This window comes from Pleurodeles waltl, chromosome 7, assembly GCF_031143425.1.
Source record: "Pleurodeles waltl isolate 20211129_DDA chromosome 7, aPleWal1.hap1.20221129, whole genome shotgun sequence".
Lineage (NCBI taxonomy): Eukaryota > Metazoa > Chordata > Amphibia > Caudata > Salamandridae > Pleurodeles > Pleurodeles waltl.
This window is the reverse complement of record NC_090446.1, coordinates 1,095,774,289-1,095,790,265: the sequence shown is the minus strand read 5'-3', so window position 1 is coordinate 1,095,790,265 and position 15,977 is coordinate 1,095,774,289.

Below are 15,977 nucleotides of genomic sequence, written 5' to 3'. Positions count from 1 at the left end.
AAAAGTAGGTTGCATTTATGTTAGGCATTTTACTGGGGTCCATTGTTTACCTCTGTTGCATCTCCTGTAGTGAATCCTAGTTTGTTTTAATGGGATAACAGGAGTTAGCTTAGCCTTTGGCTTGCAGACTTGTGCCCCCGTCACCTAGTGACTTTTAACCTACTTAGCTTGCTCTGTCTTAGCCCATTTAATTATTTAATTCATCTAAGATGGCTGCCTTGTTTATAGTTAGGCCACTTATTATGTTTTGCATTATCAGTGCCACCGCGCTAAGGCTACAAACAGTAGGTGTTCACACTTAGGGATTTTCCCTCTCTATACTTTCGAGGGATTTGTTTATAATAATCGCCGTCCCAAGCATGTCTGTTATCTATTGTTTGGTAGATCTGTATAAATACATCGCACTTTAGACAGATAATCAGTGGGATTCCAACCAGAGGGCATCGCCACCATCGCTGATATCAATGCTGCACGTAATCTTGACACTGACCCAGTCTTTGTGTCCATGCGGAGTCTGAGATAGAGACCTCATTCCAAGGTAACGAGGGTTGGGGGCTCCTCTCATGGACATGGCATTGGCAGATTAGGTTTAAGAAACCCAGCTCTCCTTTAGGTAGGAGATTAGGCCTATCACATTGGGGTATTAGTGCATATTACACCTCGTATGTCTTTTACATGCATTGCAAGATGGTGGGGTTCTTTGTAATAATGACTCTCGTCTTCACTATTCTGTTTCTTGCATTATCCTAATCATTGTAGCCCATGCAACATATCGCAAATTGCAGTTGTGTTAAATATAAACTATAGAAACTTTACTGCGTCTTTGTCATTGCCTGTGTTTGTATGAGACATGATATATCTGTGAGAAAGGGGTAATCTCCATTTAACCTTGACACTCTCTGAGATGCCTTATTCTCTAGTCCATGCATAAAGGCTGCCACAAATCACCTTTTACTACTGTGTTTCTGGAGAGGTGCTGCTAGTGAGCCGGTAAGGGTGGGACAACAGTTGCTACTTGTTGTAGGATAAGCATAGTCGCCTAGAAAAAAAGTACTGTCATCCTTAAACCAGCAGTCTTGCCTAGAGCAAGAGTCCAAACTACGTCACTCCTCCTCTTTAAAGGACATTGGTGATTGATCTGTACTGCTCAAACAGATGTTGCAACATGTAGTAGGTCAAATTCCAATGTGTAGATACCTCCTGTATGAGGACTTTAAACCTTACTCTGTTGCTATGCTGCATAACCCTCAACTGCTTCCGGGCTTTGAAAGAATGACTGAAATGAGTGCAGATTCTTCTGGAGGAGGTCAGTATTAGTTTTTTTGTTAATTTCAACATATAGTACCGGTCACAATTACATAATTGGGTAAGATACACCACATTCCAGTAATAAGAAGAAATAAAATACGATTTGGTCTCTGAGACAAGCATTAGGTCAATCATTTGGCTCCAGGCAATGCTGACATGGAATAACATCCCTTTCTTATTACGATGTCTTACAGTGGGAACTCTGTTACAGTGTCTGCACTACACACCCTCCAACAACATAATGTAGTTCTAGCAATAAGCACAGCAACCCACTCATGTGCAACCCTGCCCTCCATTTTAGACCCGTGATGGCCCAGTAAATTACTATTGCTTTTGACATTCCCATGAATATGCTGTTGGGCGACAATCTAGACATTGTGGCATTCCATTGTCGGTATTACTCTACTAGGAATGTATATCTATTGGGAGACTATTTGTCATCAATTCGATCCAGTGAACATATAAAGGCTAATACATATATGAGTCCTCTGTTCACCCCTTAATGAGTCACAGCGGGTGTTCATCATTCTTGGCTTCCATTGTGGCCACCAAGGCTTCCCAGGTGTCATAGCCTGTAAATGCCTGCCCCCGGTCCCGCAAAGCCTGCAGGACGCGTGCTTCCACATGTGCCCATTATAATGTCATGGCACGCCAGCTAGCCAATTTCAGTGGACGAGAGGCCTTCCATCTCATAGCAATCATTTGCTTGTACATAATAAATGCTAGATCGGCAAATTTATGAATGTGCTTATGCTGCTTAGCTCTAGGGCGTATTCCCAGAAGACAAGACTCTGGAGTGGGTGTAAATGAATGATCAGTTATGTCTGTAATGTCTGTTCTAATGTTCTGCCAGACCCTCTGCAGTGAGGCACATTCCCACACCATATGATAGAAGCTAGCTGCGTGAAGCCCGCAGCGGGGACATGATGGAGTCGCCGCTGGGTACATGCGTTGGATACGATGTGGGGACAGGTACCTGTTGGAGGGCCTCAGTCCACTTCATAACAGGTACAGGGATAGGGAGGACCAGGTTCCCTCTGTGGAGCGCTAGCTCATGTTGTGTGATGACCACACTAGTCAGTGCTCTGTATAAATTTGTGATGACCTTATTTGAACCACTGCCCGAGAGCAAAGTATGTAGGGCAGGGGAAGTCAGAGGCTCCTGATCCCCACAAGCCAAAACTGTTTTAATCAGGTGACGGATAACATGGTATGTAATAAAGTGTCCCGGTCCCAGCGAGGTCAGATCCATAATTGCCTCAAAAGACATCAGTGTGCCATTATCAAAACAGTCCCCCACAGTCTCCATCCCTGCCTCCACCCATGAAGCCATGGAGTGGGTATGGAATAACAACATGCCTCCTGGTATTTGACCCCATGGGATAAGGGGTGAGTATGGGGGATTGGATTTTCCACCCTGTATATATCTATGCCAGCTAGTGTATGCTGCTGTCAACAGTGGGTTGTAGTCAACGTGTCACAGTACATGTTCAGATAACCATCTGTAGAGGGGAGCTTCACCCATCTGTGTATGTACCCATGTGGCTTCAAATGATTCAGGTCTCCTCAACCAACGCAGTAGCCACTGTAATTGTGCTGCCGCGTAATAGTATTCAAAATTTGGAGGTCCCAGACCCCCCAGTCACAACGGATGCTGCAGGGTAGTGAGTGCGACCCAGTACCTGTCCTGCCCCCAGATGAGTCCTAATAATATACTGTTAAGTTCACTGAAAAAACTCCTGGGGACAACTATGGGCAAGGCTGCAAAATAATATAGGAGCCTTGGAAGAATCAACATATTCGCTATAGACACCCTGCCCAATAGGGAAAAAGGCAGCGAACACCAAAATGGGAGCGAGCTTCTCATGGAGCGGAGCGTGTGGACCAGGTTACCGTCTCTCAGGTCATCCACCCTACGGTATATTTGTATGCCCAGGTATTTAAAGGTGTCGAAGCGCCATTTCAGCCTACTCAGAGGAAGCGCCTCCTCCATTGCTGTGGGAAGTTCAACCAGGGGAAACAAACAGGATTTGGACCAGTTGACCCGTAAGCCTGATATCACTCCGTACACGTCCAGTATGGACATCACTTTAGGCAACGTGGCCCCCCAGCTCACTAGGTAAATCAGAGCATCATCTGCATAAAGCAAGACAATATGATATGTCCCCATCCTGTATAGCCCCCACTGCTGGGCCCTCAATCGTAGTCGGGCAGCTAGAGGTTCCATTGCAATGGCAAACAACAGGGGTGACAATGGGCACCCCTGTCTAGTCCCTCTCCCGATGGGGAAACTGCCAGATATCACTCTTCACGTTTTCACCCTAGCAGTAGGATTAGCGTAGAGAGTCCGCACCCACCCCACAAAGCCCTAGCCAAATCCCATACATCGCAGCATGGCAAACAAAAAGTCCCGGCTTAGGGTATCAAATGCCTTCTCTATGTCTAAAGAGATGGCCACATTATCATGGGCATCGGCTGGAGTGTCACTAATGATGCCCAGCAGCCTACGTATATTCAAAAATGTGTTTTGAGTGGTATAAAGCCATTTTGATCTTCATGTATTATGGTGTGTAGAACAGGGAGGAGTCAATTTGCCAACACTTTACCTAAAATCTTGCAATTTAAATTGAGAAGGGACTGTGGCCTATAAGACCTAACATCTGTGGGATCATGGTCAGGCTTGGGAAGCACCACAATCAGCACCTCTCATTGGGATACTGGGGGCATGCCGCAAGTCCGTGCCTCCTCACATACAGACAGCAAGGGGCTTGATAGGTGTTGCGAATAAGCAGGATAATATTCTATCAGCAGACCATATGTGCCTGGGGTTTTATTGTTTGTTATTTGTGCTATTGCCACAGTAAGTTTCTCTAGCCTCAAGGGCTCATCAACTGTCACTTCATTAATTGCCGATAACTTTGCAAGCGGTGTCTCATATAAAAAGTACTTCTAGCTGCTGATTATCACGTATCTCCCGCCCCTGATACAACTCTGTGTAATAGTCCCTGAAGGCGTTGTTAATGGCTTCCTGTGTGGAAACCGTTGTCCCATTTGCCAAGCGAATGGCCCCTATGGCGGTATGCTGCCGCTCCTCACAAAGCAACCATGCCAGAAGCCGCCCTGTCCGGTTGCCTTCCGCATATAGTAGCATTAGGTGATAATTAGAATCATGTTTGCGGAGTTGTTAATCCGCTTCTCCATCAAACTTTTGTTTATTGCAAAGGAGTTCAAAGGGCGCCCTGCATTGTGCGACTGCTATTTCCAACGTGCGCACATCCTTTTTAAGGGTGACTACTTGCTGATGTAGCGAGCAACCCACCCCCCACGAGGCCAAGAGACAATGACCCTTCACCACGACTTTGTGTGCATCCCATTCTGTAGCCCTCAATGTAGTGGACTCGGTGTTCAGTTCCTCCCTGAATGGATCGTCCAGTAACGCCTTGCTCTGCAGTCATCAAGTGGGTATAGTGGAACACATTCGTCTCCATCTGATAGTTAGCAGCAGTGGGAAGTGATCAGAGATCGTCCTGGCAAGATCATTTGAAGATGTTATCATAGAACACACTGCCAGGGTTCCCCAAATCAAATCTATCCTGGTATGTATGTCATGCATCAAGGAATAGAAAGAATACTCTCTATACTGCGGATGACCCATACGCCAAACATTGTGTACCCCATTATCCCTGTCCCATGCCGCTAAGAGGCTGGAGTTACGCCAGCTGTTTGCTCCCTCAGCAGGTAGGAACGAGCGGTCCAATAACACATTGGGGACACAGTTAAAATCCCCTCCCCACATGGTGGGCGCCATGGTATCTGTCAATAGTGCAGGGGTGAGTGTCTGAAGGAACTCCCCCAGTGCTCAGTTGGAGCATACACCCCCACTATAGTGACCAATTTACCATCCAGCTGACCCTCTAACACAATATGTCAGCCCCCTGCATCCGCCCCCTTCTACAGTGTACAAAAGGCCCCCTAGGCCCCACCCACACCAAGACCTCTCTTGAGTACGCAGAGGAAGACATGCCATATATCTGACCCCTCCAATGTTTTTAAGTCACTATCTAGCAGGTGTGTTTCTTGTAGTATTGCAAAGTGTACCCTCTGTCATTTAAGGAAAGTGTAAATGCGATGTGACAGGCAGAGCCATCCCACAAACTTTCAATGTTAGGATATGACAGTCTTGGGAAGTTTGCGATTTACGTGAACCCATGATGCAAGAAGTTGTATAGTATCATGCACCATGTCGTGTACCCAGTCCCAACAGGGAGTATGCGCCTGCGAAGTCAGGAAATGTGTCTGCTTGACCATTACACCGAGATGTGGTGTGACCCATTGAAATAGGCTGAAAACAACCCACCACCCCCCTCCATAACCATAAACCCCCAAATCTGGTGGCACTGAGGCGCACCTGTAAGCAACCCTAATAATAACAATATAAAATATAGAGAAAAATCACATGTAAGGGCTGTCCATGTGGAAACCAACCGGGGGGACAAGATAGCTATAATGGGGAAACTATGAAGCAGCCCCAAAAGCGAAAAGGATGATTGGTAGCCATAACAATGCCATTCACAGCCACATCTGTAATAAGAGACAATTATTAATGTGACATAAAAGACATGCTATTTATGGCTGAGCTAAGCATTAAGTTGCTTCTGTATGTCCCAACCAAGAGGCCCACCATCCGCTGGTGCCAAGCACCTCCCCGGTCCCACGTTGTCTGCGATATACATCTGAACACCGCAGAAATAATAGAAGTGCTATCCCCAGTTTCCATGCACCTAAGAGGTGGACGCCTCAATGCTAGAGGCCATTCGCTGTCTGGGGGCTGACATCTGGGCCCTTGAGCACGTCTGTGACAGTAGAGTCAGAGCTGCCCGAGTCCGAGTCCATGTGCACCATCGAGTTATTTTGGAGCAGCGTAAAGGAGTTCTGTGTGTGAATCAACGTCTCCTTCAGCACTTTCGCTCGTTCAGCAGCCGCCTGTATTCTCGTAGGTTGTGTCTTCAACCTCCTCCTAGGCTTCTGAAGAGCAGTCGATGTGAGCCATCCCCGGCCTCACCATCCTCCGATGGACGGGCACTGCCCTTTGCATGCATCCACGTCCAGGCATCAGCAGGTGTGGAAAAGATAGGAATGCGGTCAACCGTGATCACCCAGAGTTTGGCTGGAAACATCAAGGCATATTTACTGTTGTGTTCTCTGAGGCGTTGCTTGATCTTCACATAGGAATACCGTTGGTGTTGCACCTCCACCGTAAAGTCTGGAAAGGCCGTTATTGAGGCACCCTCACAGCATTCTGGGCCATTGTTTCGTAAGTGTTGTATTATTATGTCTCGGTCCTTGTAATTAAGAAAGCGCGGTATGATCAGGCGAGGTGGCACTCCAGGAGCCGGCAATTTGCCTGGTATCCGGTGCACACGTTCATAGAGAAAAACTTCAGTATTGCTCCTTTCAGCACCTCTTTTATAAGCCAGTGCTTCAAAAATAATTCTGCGCTATGGCCCTCCACGTTTTCTGGAAATCCTATGAACCTATTGCAGCGTGATCTACCCTCAGCATCTTTCGCGCGCTGCTGGAGCACTCTCACTTCCAGATCCAATTTTTGCACGTGTTTTTTTAGATCCAATCCTGCAGGGTCCATGGCTCGCAGGCCGGTTTCCATCTACGCCACCCTGTCTGCCAGATTGCAGTGATCAGCTCTGAGCAAACTGAGATCTTGAGAGACAGTGACTATTTTGTTCTCGAGTGACTGCTTAGTGTCCATGGTGGCCTGCAATACCCTCTCAACTTGTCCTGAATGGGACTGGAGGGTAAACTCCAGGGTTTGCAGATTGAATGCTCCCATCAGCGCTTCAGAAGGAGCCGCTGTCTCGCACTGCGACAGAGATTTAGTGACTTTAGTTTTCCCCATCATTCTATCTGTGTAAGCCAGTTATTTGGGGTAGTCCATTTCTCCCGGGTTATGTCACTTACATTGTTTCCGTTCAAAGTGGGTGCTCAGATGACTTGTCACGCAGGCAGGACACAAAAAGTGGGGGGCTCCTCCCCGCAGCAGCCCAGGTCTGCTCATCCAAGGCGTGATGGTCCCACAGCCACCGGTGGCTCGTCTCAATCCTCACGGTAAGGACAAGATCCTCGCAAAGGGAGGGGGAGGCAGTAAGGCCACAGTCTCACCCCAGGGCAAAAGCAGGGTCCGGGATCTCCCAAAGATCCCCAGGTATGATGTTCCACCATGCGGTCACACACCACTTATGCTCAGGGCCAAGGCTCACAGCCTCCCAGCTGGCCCTTCACCTTGGCACAATGGTCGGGCAGCGGAATCTTGATTGGGCAGAGGCACATCACCACCATGTGCCGCAGTGCAGGAGGCCAGAGCGTGGCGCGGAGATCAATTTGATCCAGTGAGAAGAGCAACGGCTCTGCAGCACCCCGCACCGTGAAGCACCGCTCCTGCGGCGCATCTACCAGCAGTCTCTATTTGTTGGCTACTCACCCCAGAGTGCGCTTGTGGGACCGGCTTTCAGTGGGGCTCACCTCAGCTCAGCTCAGTGGGGCTCACTAGGTCCCGAGACACCCCCAGCTCAAACGGTGCGCCGCACGATCAGGGAAGCTGCCCACACTTCTCTCCCTCGGGAAGCCGCGGGCTGAGCAGCAAGGGCCCGGTCGCTCCGCAGGTCGCGCCTCCGCCCATCCAACTCAGCGGCTCCCAGCACCAAATTTCAACTCCAGGAGATGCGGGGCCCTCTTTCGAGTGCCCCTGTCACATGCAATAACGAGTGGCTGATGTGATGGCAATGCTTGGCAGTATTATTTCTTCGGCCTGAGGCGGAGCTGTACTTTACGGATCTGTCTCGGCCGCCATCTTGGCCATGCCCCCTGGAGATGGTCAGTATGCTGCTGACTATGGTGGTCATTCTGACCTCGGCGGTAAAAGGCGCCTACCGCCGGTCAGAAATCCTCCATAATCCCGCCGCGGTCGCGGAAACCCGCCACGGTCATTCTGACCCGCAGAAGGCAAACCTCCGAAAATCCGACCGCCACAACAGACCGCCAGACCAGCGGTCGGCGGAAAGGTGGAGGTGACAAAACCTCCACCGTCACGCCAACAGAAATACGCCCATGCCATTACGACCCACGAATCCACGCGGCGGTCATTCAAACGCGGTATTCCATTGGCGGGACACACCGGCGCGGTCAGAATACACACAAACGAACAAAACTCAGCCACATTGGACGATTTGAATCCCACACACCTGATACACATACACACACCACTCCCACACACACAATACAATATAAAACACACACCCACATCACCCACAAACCCCTACGCTAAAAAATTCGTAAAGAAGGCAAGAGCGAGACACCAGCATCCAAAAAATAACAGCCACAGCCACTCAACACCATCACCCACACACTATCCACACACAAAACAACACACACCACCACACTCAACTCACTTAAATACACATGCTCCACCCCACACATCATACACACCACCCCATGGCACCCCAAAGACAACCCCGCTTCACAGACGAAGAACTCAGGGTCATGGTGGAGGAAATCGTTCGGGTAGAGCCCCAGCTGTTCGGCACACAGATACAATACACCAGCATTGCCCGGAGGACGGAGCTATGGCAGAGGATTGTCGACAGGGTGAACGCAGTGGGACAGCACCCCAGAAATCGGGAAGACATCAGGAAGCGATGGAACGACCTACGGGGGAAGGTGCGTTCCATGGTATCCAGGCACAACATCGCCGTGCAGAAGACTGGCGGAGGACCCCCACCTCAACCCCCACAATTCACATCATGGGAGGAGGAAGTCTTGAACATCCTGCATCCTGACGGCCTCGCAGGAGTCGGCGGAGGAATGGATACTGGTAAGTTGAAGCTTCAATACTGCTTCCCCCCCACCTGCATGCCAAATCAGACCCCAACCCTCACCCCCATCCTCGAACCCCACCCTCACCCCCACCCCCATCCTCACCCCCACCCTCACCCCCACCACCATCCTCACCCCCACCACCATCCTCACCCCCACCCCCAGCACACCTATTCCCCGCCAATGTCTCACCATCACAACCCACACATCCCAAAACCTAGGCCTGCATGCGTCCACTAAGCATGGACACCCATCACCAAAGCATGCCCAATGCATATACACATCCCCCCCACAAGCCACCCTCACCAAAGCCCCCACACACGAATGCCAGCACTTGGGGACACGAGAACCCACAGATACACCCATATGCCACTCATTGAAACTATAACCATACCTCTATACCCCTGCAGGACCCAACCGTCAACACACCGCGGCGGAGGGGCCAGAATTCTCCACACCCCCCACCCAAGAGGCCGTCAGCGATGACAGCAGCTCTGTCGACCTGGACACCGATGACCAGCCCGGACCATCGGGGACCTCTGGACAGTCGGTTCCCCTCACACAGGCCCAGGCCACTACAGACCCTAACCCCTCTGGGAACACCAGCAAAGCTCCCACCCAGCGGGCCCATGCCTCTGTCTCCAGGGCGCGTCAATCTGCGGTGTGTCTACCACTACAGGGCACCCAGGATAACCCACCACCCCAACAACAACAGGGACCTGGGGGCAGTGGTAGTGGGCACACCGGCCAGGGGGCAGAGGCCCAGGGAAACAGGGGAACTCGGAGGGCAGCTGTGCGACAGGGGGGGGAGGAGAGGCCCAGGGAACCCACTCTCCACGAGGTCCTCACCACCATCATGGGAGCATACAACCGCTCCCAGGAGACGATGGCGACGGTACTGGCCCGGTTCCAGGAGATCCAGGCACTGCAGGAGGAACACTATCGGGGGTACAGGGAGGACATCAGAGCCATCAACACCACCCTGGTTACCATGGTAGGGCTGCTGCAGGACCTCGTAAACACCAGGGCGGACACTCAACAACACCCAAGGGCCCCTGCCACTAGCCTGGACCAAGAACAGCCAACCACCTCCGCCGGCGCTAGTGGACAGGAGGCCCCCGCACAGCAGCAGCCCACCAGACCCCCACCTCCTGCAGGAGAAGAACCACCCCGCAAGAGGGCCCTGAGATCTCGCAAGAAGACAGAGTAGGATGTCAAGACCCCCGCCAGCAATGGATACCACCTGATGTCATCCCACTGTCCCACATTGTCACCCTGTCCATCCTTGAACTGCCCATGCTCCATCTCTCCACAGGCCTCTGGACAATGCACCTGTGTGACTGTTACTCTGGACTCTGCCATGGACATTCCTTCACCATAGCCCCCACCCACTTGAAACCACCCATCCCATTTTGAGCACTTCAATAAACACCTATTTTGCACCAAAATATCTGGAGTCTGGCTGTGATTTCAATATATTGTAATTGACATGACAGTGCAAATATGTCCTTGTACATGGTGAAGTCAACAAACAGCTGCCACAAAGCTGTAGTCCATGGGGAAACGAAGCACAGGACTCGTAGTGGGGACCCCAGATCTGAAATAGGGAGGGAAAAGCCAAAACTCAGTCATCATACACTGGGGCAAATAGACAGGCAGCAGAGATGCAGGAGAGTAGTTAACATTTACTAAATTATCTTAGAAATGTTACCTGTGTCCTATTGGAAGTACTGTTCAATGATTCTGTCCCTGTTGTCTGTTTCAGCCCCGTCGTCTTCCTCCTCGTCACTCTCCTCAGGTTCCACCGCTGCCACAACACCACCGTCTCGACCATCCTCCTGCAGGAAAGGCACCTGGCGGCGCAAAGCCAGGTTGTGAAGCATGCAGCAGGCCACGATGATGTGACACACCTTCTTAGGTGAGTACATTAGGGATCCACCTGTCATATGCAGGCACCTAAACCTGGCCTTTAGGAGGCCAAAGGTGCGTTCGATCACCCTCCTAGTACGCCCATGGGCCTCATTGTACCGTTCCTCTGCCCTGGTCCGGGGATTCCTTACTGGGGTCAGTAGCCACGACAGGTTGGGGTACCCAGAGTCCCCCACTAGCCATACACGGTGTCTCTGTAGCTGTTCCATCACGTAAGGGATGCTGCTATTCCTGAGGATGTAGGCGTCATGCACTGACCCTGGGAATTTGGCATTTACATGCGAGATGTACTGGTCAGCCAAACACACCACCTGGATGTTCATTGAATGGTAATTTTTTCTGTTCCTGTACACCTGCTCCCTGTCTCTTGGGGGAACCAAAGCCACATGGGTCCCATCAATGGCACCAATTACGTTGGGAATATGTCCAAGGGCGTAGAAATCACCCTTCACTGTAGCCAATTCGCCCACCTCAGGGAAAATGATGTAGCTCCTCACGGATTTCATCAGGGCAGACAACACTCTGGATAACACCTTCGAAAACATGGGCTGAGACATCCCAGAAGCAATTCCCACGGTTGTCTGAAATGACCCACTTGCCAAGAAATGGAGTACTGACATGACCTGCACCAGAGGGGGAATCCCTGTGGGTTGGCGGATGGGGGACATCAGGTCGGGCTCCAGCTGGGCACACAGTTCATGGATAGTGGCACGGTTAAGACGGTAGGTCAGGATAATGTGGCGTTCTTCCATTGTCGACAGGTCCACCAGCGGTCGGTACACGGGAGGATTCATCCGTCTCCTCGCCCAACCCAGCGGACGGTGCCTAGGAAGGACAACATGGAGCACACAGTCAAGCAACTCACAGGTACGTACTCACAGCTAGCACAGTAAACGATTCTCTATGCAGTGAATGGCGTGTCTGAGTGGCTATGCAAGGCCTAGGCCTGTGTGACGCAGTTGAAATTGAGCCATGTGGGCCCTGGAAATGGCGGCTGCCTGACCTGTGAAGTGTGACAATGGGATGTGAGGTCAATGCGCTGGCGTGGCACACCGCGGCGGGCGGCGGGCCAAGACCGCGGCGCCAAGCCGCATTGGTTAACATTGAAGCCTATGGGTTTCAGGAGCCAATGGCGAAGGGCGCCGGCGGTGGCGGGACGCACCGCCGCGGTACGCACCGCCGCAGACGTGACCGCCATTTTCTATCTACTTATCCACTTGCGACTTGAACTTTCACAGGAGAGGACCTATACTGCAAGTGTTGCTGTGACCTCGGTCTGGAAGGGACAATGGCTGCTACGCCTGGGGAAAGGGCCCCTGCCTTCACTGGAGAGGAGTTGGAGAAACTTGTGGATGGGGTCCTCCCCCAGTATGCGCTACTCTACGGTCCTCCAGACCAACAAGTGAGTTTAATTCAATCTGGATTTGGGGCCACGGGCTGGCTTGGGGGCCTGGCGGGGGGCCTGGCGGGGATGGGGGGCATGTTGGGCCTGGCGGGGGGCATGGCGGGGGGCCTGGCGGGGATGGGGGGCATGTTGGGTCTGGCGGGGGGCATGGCGGGGGGCCTGGCGGGGATGGGGGGCATGTTGGGCCTGGCGGGGGGCATGGCGGGGGGCCTGGCGGGGATGGGGGGCATGTTGGGTCTGGCGGGGGGCATGGCGGGGGGCCTGGCGGGGATGGGGGGCATGTTGGGTCTGGCGGGGGGCATGGCGGGGGGCCTGGCGGGGATGGGGGGCATGTTGGACCTGGCGGGGGTCCTGGCGGGGGGCCTGGCGGGGATGGGGGGCATGTTGGGCCTGGCGGGGGGCATGGCGGGGGGCCTGGCGGGGATGGGGGGCGTTGGGCCACTGGAAAGGAAAATGCTGACAAACTTGAACGTGGTATTTCTCCCTCCCTGTACGTGTCACATAGGTCCGCGCCCATGAGAAGATCGGGATTTGGCGTGCCATCGCCAAGGAAGTCCGGACCCTGGGGGTCCACCATCGACGGGGCACCCATTGCCGCAAGAGGTGGGAGGACATCCGCCGCGGGACCAAGAAGACCGCCGAGTCTCTGCTGGGGATGGCCTCCCAACGTAGGCGGGGTGCCTGCCGTCAACTGAGCCCCCTGATGTTCCGGATCCTGGCGGTGGCCTACCCTGAATTGGATGGGCGCGTGAGGGCAGCACAGCAGACACAAGGGGGTGAGTACAAGCATTATCTACTCTGTTGTCGCGCAGTGGAGGTGTCTGGTTGGGGGAGGAGGGCTGGGGGTCCCCCTAGGCCAGGGCGATATCTGTAGGCTGGGCACCCACGTAAGCCCCTGTGTCCCCAGCCACCACCCTCAGTAGTTTGTCAGTACAGCCATCCCTGGGCCGTGTCATCCATGGGTGCAGTTGTCAACTCTAGGCGTGTAGGGCATGTTCCACGGAATGCGTAGCGGACCCCAAGTGCGCAACTTAGTGCAGGGGGCATCTGTGTCTGTCATGTCCGCTAACTGTACCGGAGATCCATGTACTCAATATCCCTTTATTTCTCTCTCCCCCCCCCTTTTTGTTTGTCTTTCTGTGCTTGTGTGCATCAGCATCATCAGGCGGAGGAGAAGTGGCATCGGGGCAGGAGGGAGCTGCATCTCACATGGCCCAGGAGGGCCATGCCACAGAGTCAGACTGGACCAGTGAGACGGAGGGCGAGGGGAGCTCCACGACGGGGACGACTGGACCCTGCAGCGACACGGACACGTCCTCGGAAGGGGGCTCCCTTGCGGGGGTGGCACCATCCGTGCCCCCCGCCATTACAGGTACAGCCGCCACCCAGCGCACCATCTCCGCCCTCCCAGCAGCCCCTCAGCGTTCGCCCCGTGCCCGCTCTGCCAGGAAGCCGGGCATCTCCTTCGCCCCAGGCACCTCAGGCCCTGCCCCTGTTACCCCCGCTGCGCTCAGTGAGGAGGTCATTGACCTCCTCCGAACGCTCATTGTTGGGCAGACTACCCTTTTGAATGCCATCCAGGGGGTGGAGAGGGAGGTTCATCGCAGCAATGCGTACCTGGAGGGCATTCATTCGGGTCAGGCTGCCCATCAGCGATCGTTCCAGGCTCTGGCCTCAGCACTGACGGCAGCCATTGTCCCTGTCTCCTGCCTGCCTCTACTAACTCCCTCCTCCCAGTCTCCTGTTCCTCTGCCTGTCCCACCCACACCATCAGACCAGCCTGCACACACCTCAACACCCAAGAGAAGCTCATCCAAACATAAGCACCACAGATCACGCAGACATTCACACACGCAACATTCCGATGCAGACATGCCAACAGTCACTACCACCTCTGTGACCCCCACCTCCTCGTCTCCCTCCTCCCTCCCTGTGACGTCTACACTCACACCTCCATTCACCTCACCATCAGCCAGTGTTTCCATCACCAGCACACCCTCCACTCCAGTCCGCACACGTGCAGTCACCACCCCCACTGCCATTTACACGTCCCCTGTGTCCTCTCCCACTGTGTCTGTCACCCCCTCTTCCACACCACACAAACGCAGCCACCCACCCACCCAACAGCCATCCACCTCACGACAGCCTATCCCTCCTGCACCTGCACCCAAAGACAGCAAACGTGACTCACCTACAACCACATCCTCTCCCTCCACTCCCATTCCCACTGTACCTACCACTCTCCATTGTCCCAAGAAGCTCTTCCTCGCCACTACTAACTTCTTTCCTGACCCTGAGCCCCCCCCTCCTTCTCATCGGGGTAAGAAGAGCACCTCAGCCACCACCAGCCCTGCAGCCCCCTTGACAAGGGTGCAGGGGTATTGGAGCCCGCCAGCCCGCATGTCTGGATCTTCGCCCAGCAGCAAGGGGACAGCCAGCCCACCCCCTGGGAAGAGGAGCAGAAGGCGGAAGGGGCGCCGCAGGAGCCCGCCTTCTACATCCCCCCGGACACCACCCAGAGACAGTCACCAGCCACAGCTCCAAAGGGAGGAAAGGGACACAGGCCCACGACTAAGGAGGGCAAGGGCAGCAAGTCGGAGAGGTCAGGCAGCAGGCCTGCTGCCCAGGAGGAGCCCACAACCCCCATAGCCGCTGCCCCGGGAGGAACCGGAACAGCTGCCCCGGGAGAGCCCACCACCCCCATAGCCGCTGCCCAGGGAGGACCCAGCCCAGCTGGCCAGGAGGGCCCCACCACCCACAGCCCAGGTGGGCAGTGAAGGAGCACCATCCCCGCTGCCCAGGAGGGCACCACCAGGCAATTAGCAGTTGGCCATAGACTGGCCGCCGTCTCAAGAACCGCTGAACTGGGCCCTTCAAGGCAAGGACCGCTGAACTGGGCCCCGCCGTCTCAAGAACCGCTGAACTGGGCCCTTCAAGGCAAGGAGCGCTGAACTGGGCCCCGCCGTCTCAAGAACCGCTGAACTGGGCCCTTCAGGGCAAGGACCGCTGAACTGGGCCCCGCCGTCTCAAGAACCGCTGAACTGGGCCCTTCAGGGCAAGGACCGCTGAACTGGGCCCCGCCGTCTCAAGAACCGCTGAACTGGGCCCTTCAAGGCAAGGAGCGCTGAACTGGGCCCCGCCGTCTCAAGAACCGCTGAACTGGGCCCCGCCGTCTCAAGAACCGCTGAACTGGGCCCCGCCGTCTCAAGCACCGCTCCGCTGGGCCCCGCCGTCTCAAGAACCGCTCCGCTGGGCCCCGCCGTCTCACGCACCGCTCCGCTGGGCCCCGCCGTCTCAAGAACCGCTGAACTGGGCCCTTCAGGGCAAGGACCGCTGAACTGGGCCCCGCCGTCTCAAGAACCGCTGAACTGGGCCCCGCCGTCTCAAGCACCGCTCCGCTGGGCCCCGCCATCTCAAGAACCGCTCCGCTGGGCCCCGCCGTCTCACG